Source organism: Lotus japonicus, chromosome 5 (assembly GCF_012489685.1).
Source record: "Lotus japonicus ecotype B-129 chromosome 5, LjGifu_v1.2".
NCBI lineage: Eukaryota > Viridiplantae > Streptophyta > Magnoliopsida > Fabales > Fabaceae > Lotus > Lotus japonicus.
Window position 1 is genome coordinate 15,923,487 of NC_080045.1, and position 16,890 is coordinate 15,940,376.

Genomic DNA, 16,890 nt, shown 5'->3' on the forward strand with positions numbered 1-16,890 from the left:
GGCCCGAGAGAAGAAAATTAGAAAGCGCTCAAGCATGCATAAAAATATAAGGGATCTAAAATCGAATTAATTAACTTGAAGTAATAGGTAAATCAAACAAAGGGGTACTAACATTACAGTAATCCAAATTAAGAAAGTTTTCTATCTATTTGTCTTTTCTCTCTTGTTCCACAACATCTCCAAGGTCAATGCAGGCGACCTCCAGCGGATCATCAAGACCCTCCAACCCGGCGGGGGTAATCTTCTTGAAAACTCCCATAGGGTCAAGGTTGATGGCAGGATGTAGGTGCTTGACTTGAGCTTTGGCGATCAGAAAGCCGCGGATACGTTCATTGGCGACTGCGTGGGCAGCTTCCTTCCTTATCTTTTCCTCCAAGGCGAGGGCCTGAGCATCCTTCTCCACCAAGAGCTTGCACTTGGACTCCAGTTCCAACTGGGCGTCGGCGAGCGTCTTACTCCTATCCGTCAACCTTCTACGCAAATCAGCAACTTCCTCGCCTTTAGCGGAAAGGTCCTTCTCCTGAGAACCAACAATGGCTTCCTTGGAGCTGAGGTCTCTGCGGAGCTTTTCAACCTGGTCCTCAAGGCGTTTTTCTTTTTCTTCCGTTGCAGCTTGAGCAAATTTCGCCTCGGCGAGGGCTTTATGTATTTTCTTGTTCTTGTCCACTTCACAAGCCAGTTGTTTGGTCAGCTTGGAACAAGTCTCATTAGCCTGGAGATTGGCAGCATGCAGTTTCTCCACCTCCTGACGAAGCCCCGCGATCCCGGTGAGGGGTCGTGCCTGCCAGGCCACCTGGGCGAACAAAGAACCGGCGCGGAGAAGGCTGGACACAGCTCCTGAGCGACGTCCTGCGGGTTCTGACTGGGAACCTCCCTCAGCTTTTCAAGATAGGGATGGGAGAGCAAGAAGGAAAAGGGGTCGAAAGTGGAATCACGGGAAGGCTCTTTTGGACAGTTGGAAGAAGGCCTTTCTTCTCCGTCTCCAACCTTTGAGGAAGTAGGGTTAGAGAGATCAGGAGTCACACGAGCAGGAGAAGAGGGACGAACGAAGGACGGCGACGGCTAGGCCTCCGCCTGAGATAGTGGGCGAGGTAAGTCCTCGGCGGAGGAAGTGTTCGTTTCTTCGCCTTGGTCAAGAAGGGAGGAGTCGTGTGCACCGGCTGAAGCAGAGAAGGTGGGAGTGACTTTCCCTCCGCCTGCGGTATCCAGCTGAGAAGCTTAAGAGCCTGGCTCACTTAGTTTCTTCTTTTTTGAGGAGCCATCGTCTGTCGGTGAGTCTTGCCTCTTTTCTCCGGTGCGAACAGGTGTAGGAGCTTTGACGTTTCCAGAAAGAAAGGCTGCCAACAGTTCAGCAGTAGAGAATTTCATTTTTCCTGACAAAAAGACAAAGAGCAGTCATTAGAAATAAAAAGCTCAAAAGAAAAGAGAGAAGAGGGCGATGGAAAGAAAAAGCAGGAAACCTATTCGAGGAAACTGAAGGTATGAAAAACGGTAGAAAGGGGGGGTTTGAATAACGTTTTCAAGATAAAGCTTCCACCTTGAAGATTTTGACAAATCTTTCGAGAACTTAAGTGCTAAAGATAAGAGATAGAAAAGCACACAAGGATTTTATCCTGGTTCACTTGATAAATCACTCAAGCTAATCCAGTCCACCCGTTAAGGTGATTTCTTCCTTCTTAGAATGAAGGCAATCCACTAATCAGGTAAGAGTTACAACTGCACTTGAAACCTACAAGTGACTAACAATTACACTGACTTAGCTCACACTAAGATTCACTCTCTTAGTCTTCTCTAGGATCCGATCAACCTTGATCTCCTAAAGGAAAACTATACAACTGTATACGAAGTTCTTGTTTACAAAGAAAGTGCTTCTAAAAAGCTTATAGTAAACACAATGAATTTCAGATGAAAGAAAGCTTAGAAGAATTTGAATTTGACTTGCGCGTATGTGAATGCTTCTAGCCGCTTCTTTCAGTCTTCAGCCTCTTTATATACTCCAAGGATTAGGGTTGAGCGTTGCATGGGAAATGCTACCGTTGGAGGGCAGTTCTGGAAAATCCAGCTTCTGCTGTGTCTGAGACTGTTAGGTAGGTCGTCAGGAAGGTACAGTAGCTTTTGTACTTGGATAGCGACTTGACCTTTAAACCTAGGAGACTTCTGATCAGGAGAAAGCTTCATGTTGGAACTTGTGAAGCCGGTTGATCAGAGTCAGAGGGAAAGCCCAGATCCTCTGACCATTGTATCTTCTGATTCTGAACTCAGAGGGAAGTACATGGTCTTCAGAGTATCTTGCTTCTGGACATCAGAATTTCACTAATCAGCTTCTGGTTCTTCAGAGTCTTCTACACCATCAGAACATCTGAACCTTCAGTGTTTCTTGGTTATCAGACTTTCTGGATCTTCAGAACTTCTAGTGACTGAGTCCACATCAGAGTTTGTATAACTTCAGAACTTTCTGAAGCTTTTCTACTGTTCATACTGAACATAGATGTTGCGAAAGCGTTGCTTGGGTCACTCTATATGCACAGTGCTTCTGATTTGTGTGAGATTGAATAGAGGTCAGAGCCTGTAAATAGCACACTCAGAAAAACACGTTAGAGTACCACAATTGTTCATATCAAAAGGTTAACTTGTAATCATCAAAACATAGAGTTGTACTACAAGAGCAAAACTTGATCTTACAATCTCCCCCTTTTTGATGATGACAAAACTAAGATTTTTGATGAACAATTCTTAAACAATAAACTGAATTCACTCAGAGCTTAGGGATAGAGAATCAGACTTATCCTGATGTGAATAGTTTATCTTGCTCAATCTGAATCCAAGTCACTACTTGATTCTGAGCTTAGCTTCCCCTGAATCTAATACTTGATGAAAACGTTAGTAAAGTCTAGATTCTAAGCTAAATAATATAAGAGTTCAGAGTGAAAAATATTATGACATAGATGAAAATAGAGAAATCAGAGCGCATAAGTAATCAGAGTCAACGGACAAGGTATCAGAGTCTTGGGTAACAGAGTCAAACTAAAATCACTTCAGAAGAAGTGAAATGTATTCCTTGTATTTGCCCAGTGACACATCTATGGTCATAAACGTGGAACTCTTAAATTCTCCAAAAGAAAAAATAAATCACACTAACACATCTTACACATCAAAAACTGGGTGTACTCCCCCTTTTTGTCATAAGCAAAAAGTTTGGGGTGTGAAAAACTTAGCTAATGTAGAGAAGAGTTAATGCAGAAAAGAGGAGCGTTTACCACCGGCCAAAGGAGTAAAGATAAGGGTCAGTTACCAAGAACTTATCCTCGAGAAACTGCAGGAGCATTAACTTTCAGAGAGAGAGTGAAGCCTATATAAAGCGATGGAGAATGGGGTAAGCTTCACAACTCGAACAATACCATAAAAGGAGAAATGGCATCAAGCATGATCGCACTAGAAGAGCTGAGAAAGAAGGCCTTTGATGAGGACTTGTTCCTCAATATTAGGCATCCAGAGGGTACAACAACCATCTCAGAGCTAACACGGACACTGCTGGAGGAGGACCTGCGTCCAGAGTTGAAGAAAGACTTGCAGGAATTTCTTGCCCTCGTGGAGGAAGTGCAAGAACTCAGCCAGCTTGAACTGAAGCTGCTGGAAGAAAAAGAGATCTTGGAAAAGAAGCTCAAGACTTCAGAAGAAATTCTGGAGAGGGATGAGCAGATTGTCAATCTCAACAACATCCAGTATGCACTGGAGCGTCTGGAGAAGGAGAGATCAGAGCAGCGCCAGGAGTGCAGAAGAATGAGGAGGGATCCTCCATTCTAGGATTGTGATGGAAAAGAAAAACATGTATGATGTAAATGCAGTTTGTGATGAATAAAGAAAATTTTGCAAACATAATGTCAGATATATATATATATATATATGTATGATGCGCTAAAATAAATAACGAAAAGACATAACAGAATAATAAAATAAAATAAAAAACTTAAAGAAAATAAAACTAGGGTAGGAAGAAAAACGAAGAGATCCTAAGACTAGGGTTTAGTAGATCGACGCAGAAGTTCCATCATCATTTCCTTCATGGCTGTTAGCATAGACTCATGAGTATCAAGTCTTTGTTCCATGATGTCGAGTCTGGACGAGCTTGACTGAGTGGAGCTGGAAGGAACATTCTGAGCAGCTTGAGGAGCTGGAATGGAAGCAGAAGCAGCAGGAGTAAACACTACTGGTGCAAGTGCTTGGCATCTAAGAGCCTCAGCCTCAGCTTCAAGTCGTTCTGCCTCTAGTCTGGCTTGTTCAGCTTGAGCTGCCGCTTGACGTGCAGCTTCTTCTGCTTGTTCTTTCTTTCTTTTGGCTTCTTCAATAGCTTCAAGTAGCTTATGTCTCTGTTCTTGTTCATGAAGAGCCACCCTTCTAGCAAACCTTTGCTTTGCAGCCTCGATCCTCTGACTTCCCTCTGCATTCAGAAGCTGCATCATAACTGGAACTTGAGCCACTAGCCAAGTGCTCAGACTGTTCCACTCTTCAGCCACATATTCAGCATTCTCGCTTAGGTCAGTCTGACCTTGCACATTGCGTAGCATCAATGAAGCTTCATGATGGAAAATATTGATGCACTCAGAGAGAGATGTGGGTCGGAGGGGAGTGTAAGGAATTATGGAGAGGTTGGTTTCAGGAGAGGCTGGGTGATTGCTGCTATGAGCTTCAGAGGCACCTTGTGGAGAGCCAATGTTAAAGGATTGAACATGATGTTCAGAGGTTCCAAGGTGGGGTTCTGAAGTGTCAACCAGAGGATTTGGTGATCTAACCGAAGAGTGATTAGAAACAGATTGTTCTGGTTCGGGTTCTGGTTGAATTGGCTCTTGTGGGTCAGGGGCAGGTTGAACTTGTTGAGCCAAGGGGTCTGCCTCATGTAAAGGATTGGCCAAGATAGGTTCATCTGGGTCTACTAGACGTTCAGGTCTAGGGCCAGGATATCTCCTAGGGCTTGGACAAGTGAGATAATACTCTTCTAAGGTAGACACCTTTTCTTTTCTGACCTCCATGAATTTTCTAATGGATTCAGAGTTGTTGGAGGGAGAAGAGTCAGCAACATTTGTTGGGAAGGATACAGGTGTATAGGCTGTGGAAGAGTCTGTATCAGTGGTTCTGGGAGCCAGACGTTCTGATGCTCTTGGGACAGAGTGATCAGAGGTTCTGGGTCCAGGTTCTGTTTGATTGGGCTCTGGTTGCTCAGGGATGATGGGTTCAGAAGTTAATGGGTTATACTGGATGGTAATGGGAGAGGTTGGTTCATCTGGCCTAGATGGTTGGTTCTGGAGCAAATTCCAAAGAGGTGCTTCAGTTGGAGAAGGTTGGAAAAATGAAGACCTTGGGGAATGTGGTGGAGAGGTGGTGTGTGCAGTTGGTTGGGACTCAGGAATGGGAGTGAGTGGATTTGAAGAATGTTTGAGCATGGCAGAGATGGGGAGTGCATCAAATAAATTCAAATCATCATCAGAAGCAACTGCAGACTTACTTGATTGTGCTGATGATCTTGTCACTCTGGCAGGAGTTTCAATCCTTCTGATCACTTCAGCAGCTGGTTCCACCCGGGTAGGTTTCACCACTATTCTGACCTGCTTCTTCTTCTTCTTGGGAGAAGGAGGACCATCCTCATTATCACCATCATCATCATCATCTGGTTTGCTGGTGTCATCATGTTTTCTCTTGGATTGACCAGCCTTCTTCCCATTGGTCAGAGGGACATCTGATTCCTCAGAGGATTCTTCTAAGATCATCTTCCTCTGAACTTTCTTCTTGGTAGGAGAAGGAAACTCTGGAGCTGGCGGCAGTCTTCTGAAGAATTCATCGAGATCAATTTCATAGCCTTGAGCCCTTAGGTCTTCAACATAGCACCTAATAGCTTCAGGATTGTCTGCCTGTGTCCACAGAGGGTAGTCATTCAGAGGCACCCTTCTACTTCTGATTTCAGAAGATGTGTCTTCATGGGCAGGAGCAATCTTCTTCTTGACTAGACCCATTTTCTTCAGAGAATTTGCAGTGAAGACATCGCTGACAGTGGTGGTCAGATCCTCTGTGCATCCAGCATTGACCAGATCTTGAATGAGGCCACTCTCAATGAAGAGATCAGACAGCAATCTCCCAAAAGGGATATACTTGATTGCGGACTTGATGGAGGCAGTAGTCCTAGACTTCCGGATACATTCCTTCAGGTATGAGAACAGGAAGTAGGGAAGGCAGATCTTCTTCTTGTCTTGGATGAAAAATAACATCGCCTTCTGGTTGAAGTTGATGTAGTCTGGGGAACTGCCCTTTGGTCTTTGGTTGATGCAGTTGAGCAGAATCTTGTTCCAGATTCTGAGCTTGGGATGAAGGTCTAGTACCTTGTAATCGGTCTTGCCCTGTTTGTAGGTGGTGTACAGGGCTTTGTTGATTGTATTCTTGGTGTTGGGTTTCAGCTTCGATTCTGTCAGTTGAAATCGATACCCATTTGCAGTTTCTGCACCTAGCAACTTCACAAGTGACTTCTCAGTAATGATGATCTTCCTTCCAAGAATGTGAGATACCACCTGAGTATCATCGCAGTCGGCATGCTTCCAGAATTCCTTGACCAATTTGTCATACACCGGTCCTCGAAGCCTGTTGAAGTAATTTTCCCAACCTTGAGCTTGGACTTCAGGACGAAGATCATACCCATTTGTAGCAAGATTGTCGAGGTCGAATCTCCATTCTGCCAGTACTTGAAGTTCCTCAGGAGTATATACGCAGTGAACGACACAACCCCGTTCTGCAATCGGAATGATCTGTTCTTGAGCTTGACCTTGATCTTGATTCGGATTCTCAGGACCCCTTTGACCTGTTGCTAAACCCACTACCATATGAGGGAACTGGGCTGCATCTGCAGTATCTCTTCTGGTTTGTCTCACCATTGTTGGAGCGGTTGAAGGTTTTGGGTAGAAGATGAAGGTTGAAAGATGAAGAGAGAGAGCGAGAGAGAGGTCGAGGGTAAGCGGTTTTGAAAACACAGGAGAGAGAGAGAGAGTAAAAACCGAAAGTGAAGGAGATCGTGTGTGTATAGTGGGTTTTGACAAATAACCGTTGTTGATTCAAAAAGTAATTTAAAATCAACGGTTGAAAATTAAAGATAGATGGTAACAGTAAATACACATATCACACACAGGAGAGAAGCACATCTACACGCAACATGACAGACTGTCATACGGGCACAAGAAACTATGCATCAGAAATACTGACACACGTGTTGCTGTCTCAGCTTCAGAGTCAGTACCAATGGGTACACACACTCTGATTGAGTTACCTTCTGGACTAGACATCTTCTGATCAAGAAGTATCATAGTCAGAGGTTCTGATCCATCTTCACTCTGGACAAAAGTCCATGTTCAGATTTTTCAGAATAAAATTAAATCTATCCTCTGCTAAGGGCTTTGTAAAGATATCTGCCCATTGATGATCAGTATCAACAAACTTAAGAAGAAGTACACCCTTCTGTACATAATCTCTAATAAAGTGATACTTTACCTCAATGTGCTTTGCCCTTGAATGCAAGATAGGATTCTTACTCAATGAGATTGCAGCAGTGTTATCACAGTAGATTGGGATATTGCTCTCAAGGATCTGATAATCCTCCAGCTGATGTTTCATCAAGAGCATCTGGGTGCTGCAAATTGCTGCTGAGATATATTCTGCCTCTGCAGTGGATAGTGCAATGGTTGATTGCCTCTTGCTTGCCCATGAGACTAAATTGCTTCCCAGAAATTGACAATTTCCAGAAGTGCTTTTTCTCTCTGTTCTATCTCCAGCATAATCAGCATCACAATAACCTGAAAGCTTATACTCTGATGTTTTCTTATACATCAAGCCAAGGTTAATGGTGCCTTTCAGATACCTTAGGATCCTCTTAACAGCAGTTAAGTGGGTTTCCCTTGGATCTGATTGGAAACGAGCACATAAATGAACACTAAATAATATATCAGGCCTAGATGCAGTTAAGTATAGAAGGGATCCTATCATACCACGATAGAGCTTCTGACATACTTTACCACTAGTATCTTCTTTCTCCAAGATGCATGTGGGATGCATTGGGGTCTTGGCCACTGTAGATTCCAGCATGTTGAACTTCTTCAGAAGTTCTTTAGTGTACTTGCTCTGATGGATATATGTTCCTTCTGGTGTTTGATCAACTTGTATTCCCAGAAAGTACTTTAGTTCTCCCATCATACTCATCTCAAATTCAGCCTGCATCATCTTAGAAAATTCTTTGCATAGAGATTGATTAGCAGAGCCAAATATTATATCATCAACATAGATTTGCACAATTAAGATATCATCTTTATAAGTTTTGCAAAAGAGAGTTGTATCTACTTTACCCCTTACAAACTCATTCTCCAGAAGGAATGAGCTGAGTCTCTCATACCATGCTCTGGGAGCTTGCTTCAGACCATAGAGTGACTTCTTCAATTTGAACACATGGTCTGGCTTCTTCTCATCTTCAAAACCTGGGGGTTGATGAACATAAACTTCCTTTGAAATATAACCATTTAGGAAGGCACTCTTCACATCCATCTGATGAAGAATTATGTTGTGATTCACTGAGAAAGAGATCAACAGTATGATTGCTTCTAGTCTTGCTACTGGAGCAAATGTTTCTGTGTAGTCTATTCCTTCCTGCTGACTGTAGCCTTGAGCAACTAGCCTTGCCTTGTTTCTGACTACATCTCCTTTCTCATTCAGCTTGTTTCTGAACACCCATTTTGTTCCAATTACATGGACATTCTCAGGCTTCTTCACTAAGCTCCAAACATCGTTCTTGGAGAATTGATTCAATTCCTCTTCCATGGCCAGAATCCAATCCTTGTCCTGAAGAGCTTCATCTATGGACTTGGGTTCAATTAAGGACACCAATCCTTTCAGACTAAGCAAGGTCTCTTCAGAGGGTCTGAAGGCTGACCTGGTTCTGACTGGTTCGTCCTTGTTGCCCAGAATCAATTCTTTAGGATGAGCTGCAGTGATTCTGCTCTTCTTCAGAGTTTGTGAATCAGAGGGACCAGCTTCTTCTTCTGGTTCATCTTCCTCTGGCTCAGCTTCCTCTGGAGCTTTGCCTTTGTCAGAAACATTAATGCTTAAATCTGCAAACTTCTCAACTAGCTTTGACTGGTCAGAGTCAAGCTTATCGTCAAATCTAACATGAATAGATTCTTCAATAGTCTTAGCGTCAGTATTATAAAATCTAAAACCTTTAGATCTTTCAGAGTAACCAAGTAAAAGACATTTAGAAGACTTAGCATCAAATTTATGCAATCTATCCTAAGTATTGAGAACATAACAAACACAACCAAAAGGATGAAAGTAAGAAATGTTGGGTTTTATGTTCTTCCACAATTCATAGGGAGTCTTATTCAGAATTGGTCTCACAGAGATTCTGTTCTGAATGTAACATGCTGTATTTACTGCCTCTGCCCAAAAGTGCTTAGCCATGCCAGTTTCTTGGAGCATGGTTCTGGCCATCTCCTGAAGAGTTCTGTTCTTCCTCTCAACAACACCATTTTGTTGAGGAGTTCTGGGACAAGAGAAATCATGTGCAATTCCATAGGAATCAAACAGACTCTCAAACTTGTCATTCTCAAACTCTCCACCATGGTCACTTCTGACACGCACAATCCTACAAGCCTTCTCGTTTTGCACTTGAGTTATGAAGGTAGAGAACACAGCATGAGACTCATCCTTGCGGGTTAGAAACTTTACCCATGTCCAGCGGCTATAGTCATCAACGATAACCATCCCATATCTCTTGCCACCTATAGACTCAGTTTTCACTGGTCCAAAAAGGTCGATATGCAGAAGTTCCAACGGCCTTGAGGTTGAGACAACATTCTTTGCCTTGAAAGGGACTTTAGTGAATTTTCCTTTCTGACATGCTTCACAAAGAGCGTCTGAAGCGAACTTCAGATTGGGTAAGCCCCTGACAAGTTTTAGCTTGCTCAGCTGAGAGATCTTTCTCATACTGGCATGCCCTAACCGTCTATGCCATACCCACTGCTCTTCATTAACAGAAAGAAGGCACTTCACATTCTGAGCCTCTAACTCAGATAATCTGATCTTATAAATGTTGTTCTTCCTCTTGCTGTTAAACAGAACAGAGCCATCGATCTGACTTACAGCCCGGCAGGACTTTTGATTGAATATAACATCATAACCCTTGTCAGCTAATTGACTTATAGACAATAAGTTATGTGTTAAGCCGTCTACCAATAACACATTATCAATGCATGGACTACTATCTACACAAATAGTACCAGTACCAACAATTTTACCCTTTTCATTTCCTCCAAAGCCAACTTCGCCTCCAGGCTTAAGTTTTAGCTCTTGGAACATACGCCTTTCTCCCGTCATGTGACGCGAGCATCCACTGTCCAGATACCATGATTGGTGTTTCAGTGGAGCTATCAAGGATATCTGCAACATAGATAATCTTGTCCTTAGGTACCCACTTTCTGGGTCCTTTCTTGTTAGTTACCCCAGAGGTTCTGATCACCTTGGGTGTCTCAACATGATATTTTAAAGAAATATTTGCATGATATTTAGACATAGAGAAAGATCCCTTTTTAAGAGGGTTTTTAGCAACTTTAGCAGGTAAAGGATCAGGCAATATGGTACCAGAGGGAACAAAGCATTCATACAAAGATTTGGCTTTAGACACAGAGGGCTCATTTCTAATTGGTTTAGAATAGCCAATGCCATGCATTCCATTTTTGCTTACGCCATAGATCATTGAAGCCATTAAGCTTCTATCCACGCTTTTAGCCAGGAATCTTTGGAAAGACTTTTCATACTTGGATTCATTTCTACAATCAGAGGCATCACAAGCAACTATTTCTTCTAACTTAACAATCTGGTTCTTAAGCACAGAGTTAGAATTGATCAAAGCATGATTATCATTTTTCAAATCAGAGATAATTTTCTCATGTTCAGAAGGAGTCTTGGAAACAGCAGATAAGTCCTTTTTCAGCTTCTTATGTTTAGACAATAAAGAGTTATATTTATCCATGATATCAGACAAGGCATGTTTCAGTTCAGAGGTAAAGAAAGAAGCGAATACCTAATTTTCATCGTCTGAGTTAGGATCTCCTTCTGATTCTGAGTCAGAGTCAACAGCTTCCTTTGACTCTGCTCCTTTGTCTTTGACAATAGCCATGAGTCCTTGGACTTCACCATCAGAGTCAACATCCTCTGACTCTGATTCATCAAATGTCACCATCAGACTCTTCTTTGTCTTGAAGTGCTTCTTTGGCTTCTTGTCCTTCTTCAACTTTGGACAGTCACTTTTGTAGTGCCCTGATTCTTTGCACTCAAAGCATGTGACTTCCTTAATTGAGGACTTCTTCTGGCCTGAGGATTCAGACTTTCCTTTTGCCTTTCCAGAGCCTTTGTACTTGCTCTGCCTGTGCTTCCAGATTCGGTTGAGTCTCTTGGAGATTAGAGTCAGCTCATCTTCATCAGAATCTTCTGATGCTTCTTCAGATTCTTCTTCTTCAGCTTGAAGAGCTTTTGACTTCTCAGCCTTAGCCTTTTCAGATTTGGATTTCAAGGCTATAGACTTTTTCCTCAGATCTTGCATCTCAGAGCGCTTCAGCTCATGACATTTCAAAATGCTGATGAGTTCTTCTAAACTCATATTCTCAACATCTCTCGTGAGCTCTATTGAAGTCACCAAGGGCATCCAACTTTCAGGAAGACACCTGATGACCCTTATGACATGATCTTTTGTTGTGTAGCTCTTGTTGAGAGGTCGTATGCCAGCTACAAGCAACTGAAATCTGGAGAACATTTCTTCAATGGACTCATTTGGCTCCATGATGAAGGATTCATACTTTTGGATCAAAGACAATGCCTTTGATTCTTTGAATTTCTTGTTTCCTTCATGAGACATCTTCAGAGATTCAAAAATCCCTTTGGCAAACTCACGATCTGTAATCTTCTGGTACTCTTCATAAGAAATAGCACTTAGAAGAATTGCTCTTGCTTTGTGATGTTGTGAGTACAACTTCTTTTGATCTGCAGTCATCTCTGACCTTGGGATCTTCTTACCATCTGCATCAACTGGACGCTCGTAGCCATCCACAATAATATCCCAGAGATCTGCATCGAAACCCAGAAAGAAGCTTTCCAGTCTATCTTTCCAATATTCGAACCTTTGACCGTCGAACATGGGAGGCTTTGCATTGTAACCATCTCTTTGAGTTTCACTGGTGGCGGCAGCCATTGTTTTTCACACCGGCCCGGATCACTGAACACTTTTAGGTGTGGTAATCAGAACTTGCGCTCTGATACCAATTGAAGGTATGAAAAACGGTAGAAAGGGGGGGTTTGAATAACGTTTTCAAGATAAAGCTTCCACCTTGAAGATTTTGACAAATCTTTCGAGAACTTAAGTGCTAAAGATAAGAGATAGAAAAGCACACAAGGATTTTATCCTGGTTCACTTGATAAATCACTCAAGCTAATCTAGTCCACCCGTTAAGGTGATTTCTTCCTTCTTAGAATGAAGGCAATCCACTAATCAAGTAAGAGTTACAACTGCACTTGAAACCTACAAGTGACTAACAATTACACTGACTTAGCTCACACTAAGATTCACTCTCTTAGTCTTCTCTAGGATCCGATCAACCTTGATCTCCTAAAGGAAAACTATACAACTGTATATGAAGTTCTTGTTTACAAAGAAAGTGCTTCTAAAAAGCTTATAGTAAACACAATGAATTTCAGATGAAAGAAAGCTTAGAAGAATTTGAATTTGACTTGCGCGTATGTGAATGCTTCTAGCCGCTTCTTTCAGTCTTCAGCCTCTTTATATACTCCAAGGATTAGGGTTAAGCGTTGCATGGGAAATGCTACCGTTGGAGGGCAGTTCTGGAAAATCCAGCTTCTGCTGTGTCTGAGACTGTTAGGTAGGTCGTCAGGAAGGTACAGTAGCTTTTGTACTTGGATAGCGACTTGACCTTTAAACCTAGGAGACTTCTGATCAGGAGAAAGCTTCATGTTGGAACTTGTGAAGCCGGTTGATCAGAGTCAGAGGGAAAGCCCAGATCCTCTGACCATTGTATCTTCTGATTCTGAACTCAGAGGGAAGTACATGGTCTTCAGAGTATCTTGCTTCTGGACATCAGAATTTCACTAATCAGCTTCTGGTTCTTCAGAGTCTTCTACACCATCAGAACATCTGAACCTTCAGTGTTTCTTGGTTATCAGACTTTCTGGATCTTCAGAACTTCTAGTGACTGAGTCCACATCAGAGTTTGTATAACTTCAGAACTTTCTGAAGCTTTTCTACTGTTCATACTGAACATAGATGTTGCGAAAGCGTTGCTTGGGTCACTCTATATGCACAGTGCTTCTGATTTGTGTGAGATTGAATAGAGGTCAGAGCCTGTAAATAGCACACTCAGAAAAACAAGTTAGAGTACCACAATTGTTCATATCAAAAGGTTAACTTGTAATCATCAAAACATAGAGTTGTACTACAAGAGCAAAACTTGATCTTACAGAAACAACTTAGATCCAGGAGAAACGCCAAGCAGTTCGGCGCAATTAAGAAAGGGAAGTTGGGATAAGACCCTAAGAGAGAGACTTTCCCTTGAAGAAGAGGACATTTTGGGGGAATTAGATAAAGGTTTAGGGCGCAGTGTCCAGTAAAACGGAAAGAGAGCTTTTCCTTTTCTCTCTGTAAACAGCGAGGGATAAGCAGGGTGGATGAAAACTCGGAAGTAGCGGCGAGCCAAGTAAGATTCAGAACTGACCTGAGGAGGGTTAAACCGCTCTCGGCCTGGCCGGGGAACCAGAGTGACCCAGCCATGGGTTCCCCGAGACTGAGGATCTATTCCAAAGAAGAAAGAAAAATGGGCGGGGGAAGGTGCCACATCAACACTGTGACAAAGAATCTCAAAGCACCGCAAATAGGTCCAGGAACAAGGATGGAGTTGGCACGGAGAAACGTTGATGTTGCATAGCATTTGGGTGAGAAAAGGCGAAAAGGGGAGTTTAATGCCCAAATCAAGAAACAGGAATTCATACACAAAGAAGAAATGAGAATACTTGGGGTTGTTAAGTTCACGATGTTGCCAAGGGCGGTCCAACCCCTGGCATCTGGTGGTACGAAGAAGGTTCTCTAGTAACGGGGAATAACAAAGCCCACCAGCCCTACGAGCGAGATCAGAAATGGATCCGCTGGTTGACAGTTCTGATGGTTGATCAAGAACCTCCAGGTCAGGAGGTTCCGAGATAGGAGAAGGGAGAGTAGCGAAAGTCGCAAAGCGGTGAGATTTGATCTCCTCCAAGGAGGAAAGGGGTCCTGCTGAAGACATTATTAAAGTAAAAGGAGAAGGGAAAGAGGGAAACTAACCAGGGAAAGCAGAAGGAGGAGGAGCGGGAAGATCCGGGATGTTGAGGTCGCAGGGTCAACAAGAAGAGATAGGAATGAGAAGCGGAAGAGAGAATGGAGTCAGTTGGTGAAAAAAGTTGAATGAAGAGGAGGAGGAGAATTTAAAGGATAGGGGTAATGACGGTTGGAAGATCGTGCTCCATCATGGCAAAGAAAGGGTGATTGCTTAAGTGGGTGTGACGTGGATTTCGGGAAGCGGGTGTAAGATCAAGTTTTGATCTAGTAGTACAACTCTATGTTTTGATGATTACAAGTTAACCTTTTGATATGAACAATTGTGGTACTCTAACGTGTTTTTCTGAGTGTGCTATTTGCAGGTTCTGACCTCAACTCAATCTCACACAAATCAGAAGCACTGTGTATAAAGAGTGACCCAAGCAACGCTTTCGCATTCACCATGTTCAGTATGAACAGTGGAAAAGCTTCAGAAGTTCTGAAGCTATACAAACTCTGATGTGGACTCAGTCGCTAGAAGCTCTGAAGATCCAGAAGTTCTGATAACCAAGAAACACTGAAGGTTCAGATGTTCTGATGGTGTAGAAGACTCTGAAGATCCAGAAGCTGAATAGTGGAAACTCTGAAGTCCAGAAGCAAGAAACTCTGAAGGCCATGTTCTTCCCTCTGAGTTCAGAATCAGAAGATACAATGGTCAGAGGATCTGTGCTTTCCCTCTGACTCTGATCAACCGGCTTCACAAGTTCCAATACGAAGCATTCCTCTGATCAGAAGTCTCCTAGGTTTAAAGGTCGCGTCGCTATCCAAGTACAAAAGCAACTGTACCTTCCTGACGACCTACCTAACGTTCTCAGCCACAGCAGAAGCTGGATTTTCCAGAACTGCCCTCCAACGGTAGCATTTCCCATGCATCGCTCAACCCTAATCCTTGGAGTATATAAAGAGGCTGAAGACTGAAAGAAACGGCTAGAAGCTAGAAGCATTCACATACACAAGACATATTCAAAATCTTCTAAGTTTTCTTTCATCTGAAATTCATTGAGTTTACTATTAGCTTTTTAGAAGCAAATCTCTTGTAAACGATTCTTTGATAAACAGTTTGTTTAGTTCCTTTAGGAGATCAAGGTTGATCGGATCCTAGAGAAGACTAAGAGAGTGAATCTTAGTGTGAGCTAAGTCAGTGTAATTGTTAGTCACTTGTAGGTTTCAAGTGCAGTTGTAACTCTTACCTGATTAGTGGATTGCCTTCATTCTAAGAAGGAAGAAATCACCTTAACGGGTGGACTGGAGTAGCTTGAGTGATTTATCAAGTGAACCAGGATAAAATCCTTGTGTGCTTTTCTATCTCTTATCTTTTGCACTTAAGTTCTCGAAAGATTTGTCAAAATCTTTAAGGTGGAAGTTTTATACTGAAAACGTTATTCAAACCCCCCCTTTCTACCGTTTTTCATACCTTCAGCGGGGACAACGCATTAAAAACTTACCGTTTTTGAATTTAAATTGCCAGTCTTTACCGCGACTTGAAAGGACATTTCGGAGATGGTAGTTCGGGTTCAGTGAATTCGCAGATTTTAGCGATTATGGCCAGGCTTGACGCGTGGTGAAGGTCAAACACGTGTCAAGAGTATCATGACTCAGAGCACGTGCTTAACTATGGCGAGGCGAGCAAATCAGACACCTTCACCGCCAGCCAGCCTGTGGACTCGGATCGCCCAGAGAGGGGAGCGTGGCAGGAGTTTGAAGTTTGAAATGCAAATTGTAAATGTTTTGTTCCCTAAGCCATGTTGGCTACTGTCTTTTATTCTTATTTAAAAAACTTTAGGGAATTTCATGCGGCGCTCGCCTTAGTTTCTGCTTAAAGACACACTTAGCTCTCGTACCTCGAGCTTAGTGTCTTGTGGACTGGGCGAGACCTCAGGGTCCCTCGCCTAGGAGCGCTAACCCCATACAAGGGACGCGTTAAGGACTTGGGCCTCTTCCCCTGAGGCCCAACCTGCCCACTTAGGAAAATTGAGGGCGCGAAGGCCCAACTCAGCCCCTATAAATAGGAGGGGAGTACCAATTGTAAAGGGATCTTAGCTCATTTGAGAAATATTCAGATTGAAATTCAATTATTTTCTCTCTCTAAGCAGTTAGAACTTTTCTCTCTAGATTGTTCATATCGTTTCCCTCACACTTTGGGTACTCTACCCCTTTTGATGTTCTCTGGTTAGAACATAACCCTTGGTTCATGGGTCTAACCTATTTTCTTTCCCTCCAAACCCTCAAATCTGAATACTCATCCCCAACCGTAGAAAATATCTGATCCGTTTCGTGCTTGGCTCGTAATAATTAGGTAAAGTGTTTATGAAGACACTCGGTTATGAATAGGTGATGTGTTTAAATTCCACACGCGGTTACCTATTTTGTTTCCCTTTCACTTACATTTAACTAAATTTTGTTTCCCTCGGTTACGTGTTTTTCTTTTCTTTTTAGAATGACTTTTTTATGAGAGA